We start from the raw sequence: 15,907 nt of genomic DNA, 5'->3' as shown, positions 1-15,907 counted from the left end.
ACGCTTGGCTAGAATTACTCAGGCATCAGTCCGCTGTTTCCTGCTATCAACCCCCGAACATAGGGAGACACACACACACTCAGACATTGACACACAAAATCCTCTTTTCAAAATAATAAACTTTGGAGGCAATGTTAGTGTACAAGGATTTTTTCTATCTCTTTGTTTTCAACATTGAAATGATATGTAAACATATTCTTCAACTAAACCCATCATTTATTTAAATATCGGTGAGTCATTAGATATTGAGTTTACTAAAGGCAATTTGGTCCAAAATATTTCTTCAGTAAAAATGCAGACTACCAGACATGAGCAGATAAGGAAAACATGGGATTCAATAGCTTGAATAAAAATTGACAATATTGTTTACTCATAATTTGGAAGAAATATGACAATCGGGCCAGTCTATTTCTGACTACCAGAAGAGGATAAAACAGCAATTTTTCCTTGACAGATATAATATTTGAATTCCTGATGTGTCTTAAATTTTTCTCCTAAAATTATAAAAATATAACACAAACACCTAGTTTATGTAAAATGTTAGATGCACAAAAAGAATTGATACTCTTTTCAATTTACTTGAGAAATAATACACATATTAATAATACTACTAGTAAAAAGACAGAAAAGGAAAAATCAAGCATGAAGCTTTCCCCACAGAACAGGTAGGAAAAGAATAAAACTCCAGTTCACAGTGAAGTATCTAATGCTCTAAATTAGAGTATTTAATACTCCAATTCAAAATACAGCATTCGGGTAGTCATAACAGTTTGCAAATTACATAGGTCACTCTTTTGCTTTATATCATGTCTGTGCTTTAGTGCCCTCGTAAAAGGTTGTTTGTTTTCCTTTGCTGTTATCTAGTGAGTCTTGATCATATTCACCTCACAGGTCACAGGTGAAGTATTGTATGGTAGTGTGGAGTAGAAATAAACGAAGAGGTCAATTGACAGTTTGGCTCAAATAAACTCACAAAAACTAAAAAATAAATAAATAAATAAATAAAACACACACAAAAAAAACACACACAAACAAACAAACAAAAAACAACACAAAAAACAAAGAGGAAGAAATAAATGGAGAAATAGGTTCATACCTCAAATTAGCAAGTACAGTTCTTTCTGAACAGTCCAGCCAGCGGTTTCATGATAAGCAAGTGAATTTAGTGGCTGAAAGGAGGGTTAGGCTTACCTTCAAGTTAACTCATGATTGCATTTAGCTAAACCAGCTGTATATTACAGCCTTTTGCTAGGAAGGACCGAAGTCTTTACAGTGATTTTATAAGTGATATCTAATCTTCCTATATCACAATCAATCTGGCAGTTGCTAGAATTAGAGTTCACCCTAGTGATTTCAAGTAGGCGTGGAAATGGTTTTCTTTCTCTAAAAAAAAGAAAAAAGAAATATCTGTGGAGAGTACTTTGGATTTCTGCTCAGTTTACTCTAGTACAAAAAGATTATCATCAAAGAAGCAACTGCAATAGTATTGGAAGAAAACTAATATTTTTATTGCATGGGAATTGTGGATCCTAAGGAAGCGTGGGGGTATCTCTTTCTCTTTCCCTTGGCTCACCCATACCCAAACATTTTAATATACTTTAAATTATAATGGTCCCTAGCACTAATTGGTTTGGCTCAGTGGACAGAGCTTCAGCCTGGGGACTGAAGGGTCCCAGGTTCGATTCAGGTCAAGGGCATGCACCTTGGTTGCAGGCACATCCCCCAGTAAGGGGTGTGCAGGAGGCAGCTGATTGATGTTTCTTTCTCATCAATATTTCTAACTCTCTATCCCTTTCCCTTCCTCTCTGTAAAAAATTAATAAAATATATGTTAACAAATAAATAAAATCAACCAATCAAATTATAATGGTCCCGCAGAGGGGGAGGCACAGTACACATAGACACAGTGTATGTATATGTTTTCTTTACAGTAATGAGGGAGCAGTGGGAGTCGGGCTGGGTTGACAGTGAGGGATGTCACAGGTGTTTTGTTGTTTGTCTGTGGTGGTGGTTGCTAGGCCATCCACCAGCTGAACCACTTCCTGCTTTCCCTTCCCCTTATCTGAATCTCTGCTTAGCAGCCTTTGTCAGGGGCAAAGACCTGTAGAGGTCTGTGTAGACCAATTCGCCTGAAAATGCTAAATTTTAAAGAGACCTTTTTGCATATTACCCCCAAGGTGTATTAGTTATGGCTTGTAAAGTTAGAAGACCAGTGCTCACTAGATAAAAGCAAAACAATAGTAAGTTGAAGAAGCCTTTGGAAAGAGGCCATATTTAATTAAATTTTGCATGCAAAATTATATCTCAGAGCCTAACACATAGTAGGTGCTCAGAATTTTTATGAATGAGTCATGTGACTGGTCGGTGGCTGGTCGGTTAAACAAGCTGGTCAGAAAGGATAATATGGCAACTTCAACATTAGTAAGGGCCATTAGTTAAGACAAATACTAGCAAGAAATTAAAACCCCTTTGAGCACACCACCTACATAGGGTTTCTTGGATTTAATCACTTAATTCCTGTATATTATCTAACAATCTCACAGTGACTGCATGTATAGGAAGTATTTTTATAAACCAAATTTAATTGAATCCTTCAACATTGTTGAGGTACATACAGTTTTTGATTTAACAGATGATGATACCAAGGCTCAACAAAGTAAAAGCTAAATCCTGGTTATTCGAATCCAAAAATTGGGCTTTTTTTTTTTTTTTTTTTTTTAAACCAAATTTCTTTTTCTGCTTTTAAAGTCCCTTTTTTTTTTCAAGGACAACTTTCCATAGTCTTTTTCATAGTCTCTAAATTAAATCATGTAGAATACTACTTTTCACACAGAAGACTTTGGGATAGTTGTCGATCTTGATTAACTGAAGCTGGCAAAAGCAGGGGAGGGAGTTGAGGGAAACAGATGGGTTCATAAGGTAGTCTTCCCCAAACCAACACTGGCTCATAAAAATCTCTAGATTAGTCTTTCACAATACACCCGAAACAAGCTCCCAACTCTCACTGAGTCTAGAAATAAGTAGGGACAGTGTTGTCAACTTTCACAAAACATTTTTCCATAAAATTTATCCCAATATACCGTTAGGAAGAGCTGAACTAACTGAAGAAATGAAATAAATTTACCTGCTCATTTCATGTATGTCATAATTTCCCTTGGGTTGTGAATGCTTTGTTGTAATGCATGGCTCTTGAATTATAACCTTTGTATTTCAATAGCCAATCAGCAATACTGAGAAGAGCCTGTGACCTAATACAAGGAAGTAAATATTTGCTTTGTGAAACAATATAATTCATTGTCTATAATAAAACTGTGTATTGACACAGCGCTATTTTAAAAATCTCAGGCACAACGTTTACAAATTTTAAAGAGATTTTAGATGTTTATTACTCATGCTAGAATTTCAAGTAGGAAGCACTCATATAATTTAATTTCAAAAGCCTGCACATCTAGTGAACAGCAGAGCAAGAACTCAAATCCAGGTCTATTTGAAACGAGATTTTGAGTTCCACCATGACTCAGGGCTTCTCTTGGAGCCTCCCATTCACTATAAACTCCAGGCTCTGGATTCTGAATTACCGAGGGCTTTACTACATTGGATAAACTGAAACTAGCAATAATTATAAAATGTTACATTGTCTAGGTAGTTTAATATCTAAGGGGTTTTAATAATGTTCTCAAGCTAAATATTTAAGCTATTGAAACCAAATTTGTCCAAAGTCATGGAAATAAAACTGTCAAAACCAGGAGCTTACAAGAGCACTGAGTTAGGTGAGGTACTATAGACACAGACCTCATTAAGACACTAGATTAGATTCTTACCTTTTAAGTATTTAAATTTCACGTTATCTTAAAATTGGAGATATGATTCTTATCTGACATGGTTTTATAATGAAATGTAATTGGTTTCATTCTGACGAGACATTGCAATTAATGCTTTATAGGACCTCCATGTACTCCCATGTTGTCTTTCCACTTCATTTATTTCAAGAAAACTCAAAAAGTCTAGCCCGGTGGTTGGCAAACTCATTAGTCAACAGCACCAAATATCAACAGTACAACAAATGAAATTTCTTGTGAGAGCCAAATTTTTTTAAACTTAAACTTCTCCTAATGCCACTTCTTCAAACTAGGCTCTCCCAGGCCATGGTATTTTGTGGAAGAGCCACACTCAAAGGGCCAAAAAGCTGCATATGGCTCATGAGCCACAGTTTGCTGACCACTAGTCTATAATATTGGTAACTAATAGAAACACTCCATGAAAATCTGGGAGCTCCTCATATATTGTACATGCTGTCAGAGTAAGGTGTGAATGTGTGTACACTGGTGCCCAAGCAGAAAATGGCTTCCCCCAACCATGAAGCAATTCTGGGCTTCTGAAAGGAACTGTGCACTTGGGAAAGCCCAGCAGCGGGGCAGGTGGCTGTAGGAATAGACACATAGGCGCCCTAACCCCAAGGCTCATTCATCTCCAGCCTCTGATGATATTTGCTCTGCTCCATCCGAGGTGGAGCCTGGTTCAGATACATGAACTCTGTAGTCTTTGCCACACATATTTTTTGTCATTAAGCATTTCCTTTGTTTTCTTTTGCCTTAAAAAAAAAAAAATAACATGCTCTAACGAGTTTGGCTCAGTGGATAGAACACTGGCCTGCAGAGTCAAGGATCTGGGTCCCAGGTTTGATTCCGGTCAAGGGCATGTACCTTGGTTGCGAGCACATCCCCAGCAGGTGGTGTGAAAGAGGCAGCTGATTGATGTTTCTCTCTCATCGATGTTTCTAACTCTCTATCCCTCTCCCTTCCTCTCTGTAAAAAAATCAAAATATATTTAAAAAATAGCATTAGCACTCAAATAAATAAGAAAAATATAGCAGAATACCAATTTTAAAAAAGGCAAAAGACTTAAGCCATCCTTATAATTTTTTTCTTATAAGCAAGTCAAAATTTTAATCAGCATTCTTGGTAACCAAAGAAGTAAAATTTTGAAAAGTATAATTTTCACCTATCAAGTTAGCACAGGTTTTTTAAAAGATGATATCATGTTGGTAAGTACCAAATGTCCTAAGAATCAGTAAAAGGGGGAAAAATGCCATACAGCTAATACAAACCAAACCTAAGCATAAGGATGTACATCAGTTACAACAACAAAATACTAGAAATAAAATTTCAAAAATAAAAGAATGGTTAAGTAATTAAGTCATCCATAAGATGAATTATGTTGTAGTCACTCAATTATATTAAAAAAAAATACCAGCTTCATTTTATTGGGAAACACCAGGAAAGTGTTAATTTTTTTAATATATATATTTTATTGATTTTGTACAGAGAGGAAGGGAGAGAGATAGTTAGAAACATCGATGAGAGAGAGTCATAGATCAGCTGCCTCTTGCACACCCCCTACTGGGGATATGACCGCAACCAAGGTACATGCCCTTGACCGGAATCGAACCAGGGACCCTTCAGTCCCCAAGCCGACGCTCTATCCATTGAGCCAAACCGGTCTCGGCAATTTTTTTAAAAGCAAGTATGACATTCTACAATATGATTCTAACTTAAAAAAAAGTCCATTTATGCATAGAATATGAACTGGTGGTAAACTACCAGTATTTTCTTTTTCCTTTTTTAAAAAAATATATTTTATTGATTTTTTACAAAGAGGAAGGGAGAGAGATAGAGAGCTAGAAACATCGATGAGAGAGAAACATCGATCAACTACCTCTTGCACACCCCCTCCGGGAATGTGCCCGCAACCAAGGTACATGCCCTTGACCGGAATCGAATCTGGGACCTTTCAGTCCGCAGGCCAATACTCTACCACTGAGCTAAACCGGCTTTGGCAACCAGTATTTTCAATAGCAGTTCTTAAGGCATGGGGTTGGGATAGTTAGAAGTACTCAGTCCCTGCTGGACACATGTTAGGAGGTAGATCTTTATCTCTATTGGACATCTGAGGAAACTGAGGCTCACAGGACCTCTGTGACAAAGGTATTAAATGGAGGAGCCAGGGCACAAGCTAAGGTCAGCTTGACCCAAAGCATTCATCACATCATGCCTCCCCACAGGTCACTTAAACTCTCAGGTTTATACAATATCTCATTGGTCTAGGGAGGCACAGTGCACACAGACACTCGCAGTTTGCAACGTGGTTGGCAAATTGCGGCTCGCGAGCCACATGCAGCTCTTTGGCCCCTTGAATGTGGCTCTTCCACAAAATACTGGAATAGGCCTGGGCGAGTCTATTTTGAAGAAGTGGCATTAGAAGAAATTCAAGTTTAAAAAATGTGGCCCTCAAAAGAAATGTCAATCGTTGTACTCTTGATATTTGGCTCTGTTGACTAATGAGTTTGCTGACCACTGGTCTAGGGGATTTAAAATCAGCACATATCGCTTTTATAATGTGGAAACAAATCAACAATATAAATGTTATACTAAAAATACTATACATATTCACAAAGTGACAATTCTGAAGACTATTTCCTCAAAAGATGCAGGACCATGAACATGACCTTTAAGATCTCAAGCTGGTGTATTTGAGCATTCTTTAAATTATATATATATTGTGTGTGTGTGTGTATATATATATATATATATATATATATATATATATATATATATAATCCTAAGTCTTGGAAAACTTTTGTGAGCCTTGTAAATTGTGCAAAATTTATTCATCTGAGAAATACTTATTGAACACCTGCTTTTTGCTGGGTAACGTGCTAGGTGTTGGCACATGGGAGGAAGCTGTCTGAAGGACTTTCTCCGAAGGCCACAGCCGGGAAAGTCTTTGAGGGATGTGTACAGAGGGAGAGAGAGGGCAGGAGAAAGTATCCATCAGCATAGCCCTAAAGGTTCTGGCTCCCTACATCAAAGGACTGTGTCCGTCTTTAAGCCTTCCACAAGAACTTCTAATATGTCTGAGGCTCCCAGACATCCCTCTGGAAATGTCATACAACTTAAAACCTATAAACAAATGCATTCCTACCCAAACCGACCAGGTAAAACAAATGCTTTGGAACCTCCCACAGTGCTATTGTCCTCCGTGGGGACACAGTGGTCCGGGCGCCTGCATTCTGGGCGGTGCAGTATCTTCGCCTGACTCCCAGGAAAAGGGTTCTCAGCAGAAAGGCAGCTGGGAGGAGGCCCTGCCCTCTGGCTCCCTGAGTCTTTGGCCAAGCCCACCTCCTCCTGCTCTAGAGAAGCTCAGATCTCTCAGCAGATTGACTTCTCATGCCAAGGCCACTGTATCTGAGACTGTAGGCTACGAGGTAGGTCAACTAGAATTTTTACCGACTCAGATTTAGCTTCAGCTGATACAGTAAGGTTCAACGAACTCTCCTTGTGAATTCTGTCTCATGAGGACGAAATACCAAGGAAGAGCTGAGGAACTGGAGCCAAAAAGGGTAGACATTGGCACAACAATGTGTGTCCTTTGTTCTGTGAATCGAGTAGCTTGGTAACATTTCAGACTACAGATTCAAGAGGAAGGATGTGTTGGCTATGGTTCTGAGGTTGGGTGTCCCTCCGTGGAGATTCATCTTATTTAAAACATGATACCACCCTCTGTAGTCATACGCACTTGTTTTTGTTTTCTCCTCTCCGAAAATCACAACTACATGACCCTCAATATAGTTTTTAAGACTATAAAAATAGTGAATAAATGGATTCTCTGCCAAAACCGGTTTGGCTCAGTGGTAGAGCATCGGCCTGTGGACTGAAAGGTCTCGGATTTGATTCCGGTCAAGGGCATGGACATTGGTTGGGGGCACATCCCTGGTAGGGGGTGTGCAGGAGGCAGCTGGTCGATGATTCTCTCTCATCGATGTTTCGAGCTCTATCCCTCTCCCTTCCTCTCTGTAAAAATTCAATAAAATATATATTTTTTAAAAATGGACTCTCCCTCCAGTATGCTAATCACTGTTTTAGTTCATGCTAACAGAAGTAATAGCTTAATAACGGTAACTTAACTGGAGAAGGTCAAACCTTTCATTTCTTTAAAATTAATGAATACAAATCGCCTTTTCATTAGATTTTAATGCTGTAATGTATATGTCACGGATAATTGCTGCGATGACTACAAAGGACTTTAGAAACACCTATTTACTTAGTTTCGGAGTTTTCAGAACCCAGACACAGTGTCTAGCGGCTATGACACTAGGAGGAACACGTTATTTTCCAAGAGCAAAAATGGTTTCTCCTTTCCCCAAGTACATGATTTTCTTCTGAGGAGCTCCTCGCCGCCCGGCACAAACCCATCTGGATGGATGAATGCCGGAAATGCGGAGGACACGCAGCCTCCGAGATGCTTATTCTGGTTGGGAACCCCACCAGGAGACTTCCCTGTGTTATCTGCCACAGCTATCCCACGGCGGGGAGGAAAACACTCGCCGGAAAACAATGAGAAGACGAAGACAGCTGTGGGAAGCTTGCAAAGTTCTCAAGACAAGCCCCTCAGCCCAGCCCGTGGCTCTCAGAGGAGGAAGCACTGATCACTGGGCCATGGAGTTCGGAAAAGGATGCCAGGCGCCAGGGCAGCCCGGCCGGAGGAGGGAGTCCCACGGGGCGGGTCCGGGCCATCGGGCATCCTTTGGGGCCCGGCGACCCCGGCCCTGCCCGCGGGAGCCCCGCGCCCCGGGGGTGGCCCGGGCAGCCCGGGACGCGGGGTCCGCAGCCTCCGGGCGCCGCCAGCATCTCGGCCCGGCCCCCGCGGTGCCCCCGCCACCCTCCAGCCCTGCCTCTCTCCCTCCGACATCTTCCCCTTCCCCGGAGCCCGGAGGCGGCAGGAGAGGGGGAGCCAGCCTCCGCCGCGGCTGGAGGGCGAGGGGCGGGCGAGGAGGCGGCCGGGGAGCCGGGAGCCATCCCCGCCTGGAAGGATCGCCCGCAGCCGGGCAGCGGCCGGGGCCGGGGGTCGGGGACGTTCCTCCTCGGGCCCCTGGCGGCTGGGAGCCCAGCCCTCGCCGAGCCCGCGGGCGCTCCCCCTGCATCCACCGGCGGAGGGAGGAACAAAAGAGACCTCCGGCCCCGCACACACCGGCACCCGGGGCGGGCGGGCCGTGCGTTTTGGGCATCTCCTGTCTCCACCGTCCCCACCTGAGCAGCCTCTCCCCCAAGGTGAGGAGAGGAGAGGAGAGGAAGGAAGAAAGACCTCCCGAGGCGGCGATCGGTCGCTCGGACGCCGTTCATTTCCCATTCGCTTCTCCCGGCTGCAACCGGGAGGATCCCGCAGGACCCCGCGCCCCCGCCCCGGCCCGCTCCCCTCCTCCAGGGACCCCGCCGAGGGCTCCGGGGCCGGCAGGGCGCTCCCGGGCCCCCTCCCGCAGCCCCGGGGGTGGGGGCGGCGGGCGAGCCACGTGGGACCCCACTCCCAGCCCGGGGGCCGCGGAGCCCCCGCGGCCGCCTCCCCGCCCCCCGGGGCGCCCCTCCGCCTCCCGCCCTCCCCCACCCCCTCTGCCACAGGCACCCCCGGTGCCCAGCAGACATGTTGCTGTCACTGACGGACGCCTCGGCTTCGGGGGAGCCGCTTACCCGGGCGCCGGGGGTGCGGGCGGGGGCGCGGGGGCTCCGGGGCGCGCGGCGGGCGGCTCGGTCCTCCTAGCGGAGCCCGCTCGCTGCCATCCGTCCTCCAACTTCAGCACCCGGCGGGCAGGAGAGAGGAGAGGGCGGCGAGGATGCGGGAGGCGGGGAGGCGGGAGGCGGCGGCGGTGGGCGGGGAGGGAGGAGGGAGCGGAGCCCGGGCAGCAGCGCGCATGCGTCTCGCGGGCGGGCTCGGCCCCTTGCCGGGCTGGGTCCGTGGGGCCTCTTCCCCCCCCCCAATCCCCCCACTCCCATCCCCCCACCGCCACCCATCCCCGCCCCCCGCCCCGCCCTCCCGCGTGGGGCCGCGTGAGTCACGCCCCGCCCCTGCCCCGGCCGCCGGGCCCCCTCGCTCCCCCGGCTCTGCGCGCACAGGGCGGGGGTCTGGGGGGGGTGGCGGGAGGAGGGTCTCCGGGGGGAATCCGGCCCCGGGAGACGCCGGCCAGAGCCTCTCGGAACCTGGAAACCTGGGCGTCTGCCCCGATGAGAGGCTCTGGCGCCCGGGCTGCTCCAAGTTCAAGTTCCCCCGCAGCCCGTTATTCCGTCCTGCGCTCTAGGTGGCCGCCCGGCACCGGAGCGCCGCTTAAGGGGCAGCACAGCGGCGGGTCCGGGAGGGGTAGGGGCATGGGAGTGGGGAGGGAGGGGCGTCAAGAACTTGGGACGTGAAGCACCCTATCAGAGGCTGAACTTTGGGGAAAGTTCTTGACTTCGTAGACGTCCTCCCCCAGAAAGCGGACACGTCCCCTAAGGTTTATTTTCGGGTGGGGCTGTGGTGGCCAGAGTTTTGACAGGGATGGCCATGCAGAGGTAAGAGTCTAGCCAGAGTGACAGACGGAGGTGTTGACGCCCGGGGCCTGGAGCATCCTTCAGGGACAGGGGCAGGGACTCAGGGGAGCTCACATCTGAGGATTGTTCCATTCGCAGGCGGAGCCTCGCTGGGCGGCCAAGGCTGTGGATGCTTAATGCGTCCTGCGCGCTAGATTGCATCTCCCGTGATTAGATTGAAGTGTTTGTGTGAGGGAGAGTGACGGAAGCGGGTGGCTCTCTTCGGATGTGTCATCTGTGGGAAGAGGAGTGAGTTCCTGGCAGGGATGATTAGGCTCCCCCCCGCCCCTTATATCTATTTAAAACCGATCACTCGTAAATATATACGATTTTCCGTTGCTGGTGCGCTCATGCATTCCAACTGTGTTAGGATTGCTTCAGACTCCTTTAGCGAACATCCTTCTGCACCTCCCCCCTGCCCCTTACCCCCTTGAGTTCAGTCTGTGTCAGGGTTTGCTCCAGGGCCTCTTTCTCTAGTTACATGATGAGTCCTAGTGCTCTTCAAAGTGTCTTTCCTGAGCTGGTGCTCTGCAAATGGTTCCTTACTGGTCTGTAATGAGAGAGACATGCAAGAAATGGAGAGAAAAGTTGGGAACGTCTATAGCAATTTGACATTGCCCGAGCATCCATGCACATTAGTCCCTTGCGCTTTGTACGTTTTATTTTGTTTGTAAAATAATTCGTTTTTGTTGGATTTGACCAAAGGGTTGGTCCATGATGCACCAAAAGCTGTCCGCAGCACTGAGTTCTCCAAAACCCTAGCTGTGGAGCATCTGTCCCGATTGCTCCCAGAAGGCTTTTGTGTTCTCAATGCCTTTGCAACTCTGCTTGAAGAGTAACTAATAGTGAACATTTAGTGAACAAGTACTGCATGCTAGGTATGGACCTGTTTGGCATAAGCTTTTTTATTTTTGTGTGAGGTGGATACTATTATTATGTGTAGCAGACAGCTCAGAAGTAGAGCTATCCACCTCCTCCAAACCTGTTCCTCTTCAAACGGTTCCACCTGGTTCCTCAAGTCAGAAATTTAGGTCACCCTTGTTTCCCCTTTCTCTCCTTTTTTATTAATTTCTTTTCCAATGACAGTTGACATATAATGTAATATTAACTTGAGGTTTACAACATAGAAATTCTTAATTTTGTTCCTTTATTTACCCCCACATCCAATTAATGTCGTCTCCTCCTCCAAAATATATCCGCGATTCACCCACTTCTCCTCTCTCTGTTGCTATAAACGTGGCCCAAGAGCCTCTGTGCTCTCTCACCTGAACGGCCACACAAGCCTTCAGATGGTCTCTCCTCCACAGTCCCGAGCAACACATTCCTTTAACAGCAGCAGAGTGAGCTTTTAAAAACATAACCAATCATGTGATGCTTCTGCTTAAATCTCTCCAATGAGTTTTCATTGCGTTTTACGTAGAATCCCTAATTCTAACCACAGCCCCGAAGGCTCTACCCAATCTTGTCCTCGCCTTGTCCACACTCCTATACACCATGGGTATGTGTGCTGTGGTCATCTCTGTCTATTTCTTTTACTTTTTGAATATGTCTAGCTTATACATGCTGTTCTTTCTGTCTGGAGTGAGAGAGGGGGAAAGAAAAAAGAGAGAGAGAGAGAAAGAGAGAGAGAGAGGAGAGAGAAAGAGAGAGAGAGAGAGAGAGAGAGAGAGAGAGAGAGAGAGAGAGAAGAGAAAGAAACATCAGTGATAAGAGAGAATCATTGATCTGCTGCCTCCTGCACATCCACCACTGGGGATTGAACCCAAAACCCAGGCATGTGACCTCCTGGTTCATAGGTTGATGCTCAACCACTGAGCCACACTGGCCAGGCCAGGCTTTATTTAACCACTCAATCTACTCTGTCCCAGAGTTCTCTGTTGGAACCCTTGCTTTATTTTCTTTGAAATACTTTTCACTATCTGAATCAGCTTACATTTGTTTACTTGTTTATTATTTCCTCCCCCGCCCCCCTAAAATTAATGGTCTCAAGAGCTTTGCCTGCACTCTTGTAGACTACTTGAGTCTACTAGTTTATCCCTAGTGCCTACAACAAGATTTGGCATTGGCACACTGTACATACTCAGTAAGTACTTAGTGAGTGAATGAATAAGCAACACACTTAGAAGTATTTAGTTTTTCTCCTGATGCTCTTCCATTTTGCTGCCGGTCAGAACCTGCTGCTTCTCAGAAGGGCACAGGTGCACCCCATTGTTCCTGCTGCCACTCCAGCAAAGAGGGCTCCAGGCAGTGCACACTCTCTGCCTAGATGCCACATTGTTGTTCCGAGAACCAACCTCAAAACAAGCTCACCAGATAAAAAGCATACTTCCACGAACTTCCCCAAACTGTCACTAAGGCCATTTGGGCAAATGTTTGCACCTATGGCAACTTGGCTATTCTGCCAACAATTTACTTGCTAAAGTCAAATGTAATCTTTTGGGGACTTACTTTCATGTGTAAGACTGTTGTGTAATCCTTGATGTGTTAGTCAGGATCTCAGACGATAGTCTAGGAACTCAACTTGCCTGTGATTTGAGTGTCCAACAGGTGTGTGGACCGGACCACAACTTTAATGACCTTGACCTCGTAGAGATTGATCACCTACAGCCCTTGCGTATATATGGTTCTTACAGCATATCTGCAATGCCAATGGCATCTAATGATAACCACACCAATATTTCAACTCAATAAACCTCATTCATGTCTACTATATGCCTGGTATTATGTCTTCAAGCTTTTTGCAAAAAATATAAATGTTATATAAAATTACTATCGATGACTCAGGAGTGGATTTCCGCTCTCTTTGTGCAGAATTTCAGAGCTCACTGGGTTTCTGGTCCTTGAACAGCTGTGTGGTAACTATGAAAAGCAGCATTTCGTCACCATCATTTCCATGCCATTATGAACTTGTTTTTCAAAGTAAAGAGAATGTACAGCAGATTTTGGTGTAATGACTTCATAGTAAGGCACATGGGAGAGTTACAGGCAAGCTCTTTGCAGAAAGAAGATATTGGAAAAGGGCAGAGCATCAACATATTTACAGTGCATTTACTCATAATTTGGGATATTTGTTATCATGAGGAGACCTGAATCTACCTCAGTGAGTTTGGTACCCTTGAAAGGTCATTGCAGGAAGATATTATGTAGTATTTTTTATATTTTATCTCCTTCTTTTCTCACATGCTCATTTTAAAAAACAACTGAGCTACCTTTAGAAAGCAAAGGGAGAATGAAGAAATTTGTCTGAAACTAGGAACCCCCGACTGCTTCCTCCAAGCAAATTTCTCCAGAGTGAAGCATGAAGGGATAATTAAAATATGACTGTTTAAACACACTGCTTCTTTACTTTTAGGAAACAGGGCTTATCATGTTTCTTCAACTGGTTTTAATCAAACCTTAGAGACAGGCTTTTCCCAGGAAACTTATTTAGATGGAAAATGCTTGTGTTTCCTCATCAATATTTGAAGAAGATAAGAGAAAGAAAAGAAAAGGCAACCTGCCTCCAAAATATATAAAATAAGTTTCATATTTTATATGTACTTTATTTTTTAAATATATTTTTATTGATTTCAGAGAGAAAAGGAAAGGGAGAGACAGAAACATCAATGATGAGAGAGAATCATTGATCAGCTGCCGCCTCTAAGGCCCCACATTGGGGACAGAGCCCTCAACCAGGGCATGTGCCTTGGCCAGGAATCAAACCTGGACCTCCTGATTCATAGGTCAATGTTCAACTAATGAACCGGTTGGGGCTGTATTTTATTTTTTAACAAATCACTACTTATTAATGTTCTCTTAATAGTTTAATTTATCAGCATAGGACTTAAAGAGCTCAATATTATTCTTTTAGAATAGCATGAGTGCATTTATAGCTCAACATAATTGGATAAGTTTATAGAAGTAGATGTAAACAACTTTATGTGATTTTTATTGGTTTCATCCAATTTTGTATATCATACATTCCCACGTCGGCATGACAGTATAGAGTTGGTTCTGAGTCAACCTAAATAATTTATAAAAGTGATTATTAGATGGATCTTGTATTCACATTTTTTAACATGTCTGTCACACAATGTTGGACAATAATTCTCTGCTCTGTCTTGAAAAATAACAAAATGTTTATCTTACCCTGGAGAAGGTGATGTGCCATTATTACAGCCTGATTCTTTGTGGGTGGAGAAAGTTACAGAATTTAAGGGTCCTGGTTATATTGTGTTGAGATGGTTGGAGGTTTGTGGATGATAATGGCTGGATTGTAGAACAGGCCTTATCAGACCTGCTTACAGGATCTGATGGAAAGAAGGGTAGAGAGAGGCAGAGGTGTGATTTCACAATAGCTTCTCCCATCTTCACTATGTTTTGGTTCATGGCAAAGTTAGTTCAGAGCTGTGTAGAGTTAATACAGATATTTTGTATATTCTTGTGGAGAGGGATAGTTTGCTAAAGATGTCTAGTATCTAGAAGGGCCCAGCTGACTAATTATTTAGTTCCACATCGAAAGATCCTTACATTGCAAATCTGGAGACTCATATTCACTTTGCGAAAGTGGTGTTAAAGGTCCTTTGGTTTCTTGATTTTCTGTGGAGCAGTTTCACATTGTGAATATGCTATAGGCTCACATAAATCTTCATATTCAAATTTTAGTAGAATTTACCTAAGGCTGAATTCAAGCTTATTTAAGTCTCAGACATTCAGCAGCTTCCTTACACAGCTCACAGAAAGTGTCTGTCCTGGCTGAGTGGGGAACAATACACTGGAAAACCTTGCTACTATCTTTAAGAATTTATAATCCAAGTGAGATGGGCTTTATCTACATGAAAGTAACCAGAAGAAATCAAGAAGAGCGGTTGAGATAATGTGTATTTTCTTTTTTCCCCCAGGTGGTAGGCCAGAGAATGATAAAATAAATAAATAAATAAATAAATAAATAAATAAATAAATAAAATAAAATCGTTGGTTATATAACTAAAACTCTAAACTGCACAGCATAAAAATTACAAATGATCAAAGTGGCCTTTTGAAGTACACGCTGAGAACTTTCTTTGTATTACATGGAACCAGCTTTGAATGGCTTTGCAGATATGTAAAGGGATTCAAAGAGAGAGAGGTTTAGAATATAATATTCAAATAGGAAGTTACTGTTACAGTTTTACTAGGCAGCCACATGGAAGATATTAAGCACCTTCAATATGCAAAGTGTGTGCAGGGCTCTGAGAACGGAGCGTAGGTGAATCAGAATGTAAGGAACAGTGATGAGCAGCGCGAATCCAGAGAAATCATGCTCAGCTCAGCAGTGATGGATGAGCATGACCCTCTGATCTGCAAAGAATGGGGCCCATTTGCATAAGATGATGAGATGTTTAGAGCAGAAATCTCACTCTATTACATTGATTCTGAGTTGGTTCCATGGGAATGAAAGTGTACGTATAGAAAAACTTGATCAGTATGGCTTAATTATATACAGGTAAGTTTTAAATGAAGTTTGAGGCTACACTGTGGTTGGGGGTACAGTTA

The 15,907-nt window shown here is 44.0% G+C and overlaps 1 protein-coding gene across 3 annotated transcripts in view; it reads right to left on the bottom strand.

Annotated features, from left to right (window-relative positions):
* Positions 1–9,685, bottom strand: part of RGS17 (regulator of G protein signaling 17) — an 81,376-nt gene extending 71,691 nt beyond the window's left edge. For 2 of the 3 annotated variants that reach the window (XM_036414862.2, XM_045573388.1), the window contains exon 1: positions 9,521–9,635. The gene's annotated coding sequence lies outside the window, so the exon portion shown is untranslated. Of the gene's footprint in view, positions 1–9,520 lie in introns of all 3 variants that reach the window. The other variant, XM_036414865.2, reaches the window with a different exon arrangement.
* Between the last annotated feature and the right edge of the window lie 6,222 nt (positions 9,686–15,907).

This window comes from Pipistrellus kuhlii, unplaced genomic scaffold, assembly GCF_014108245.1.
Source record: "Pipistrellus kuhlii isolate mPipKuh1 unplaced genomic scaffold, mPipKuh1.p scaffold_m20_p_5, whole genome shotgun sequence".
Classification (NCBI taxonomy): Eukaryota; Metazoa; Chordata; class Mammalia; order Chiroptera; family Vespertilionidae; genus Pipistrellus; species Pipistrellus kuhlii.
This window is presented reverse-complemented; position numbering and strand designations above follow the sequence as displayed.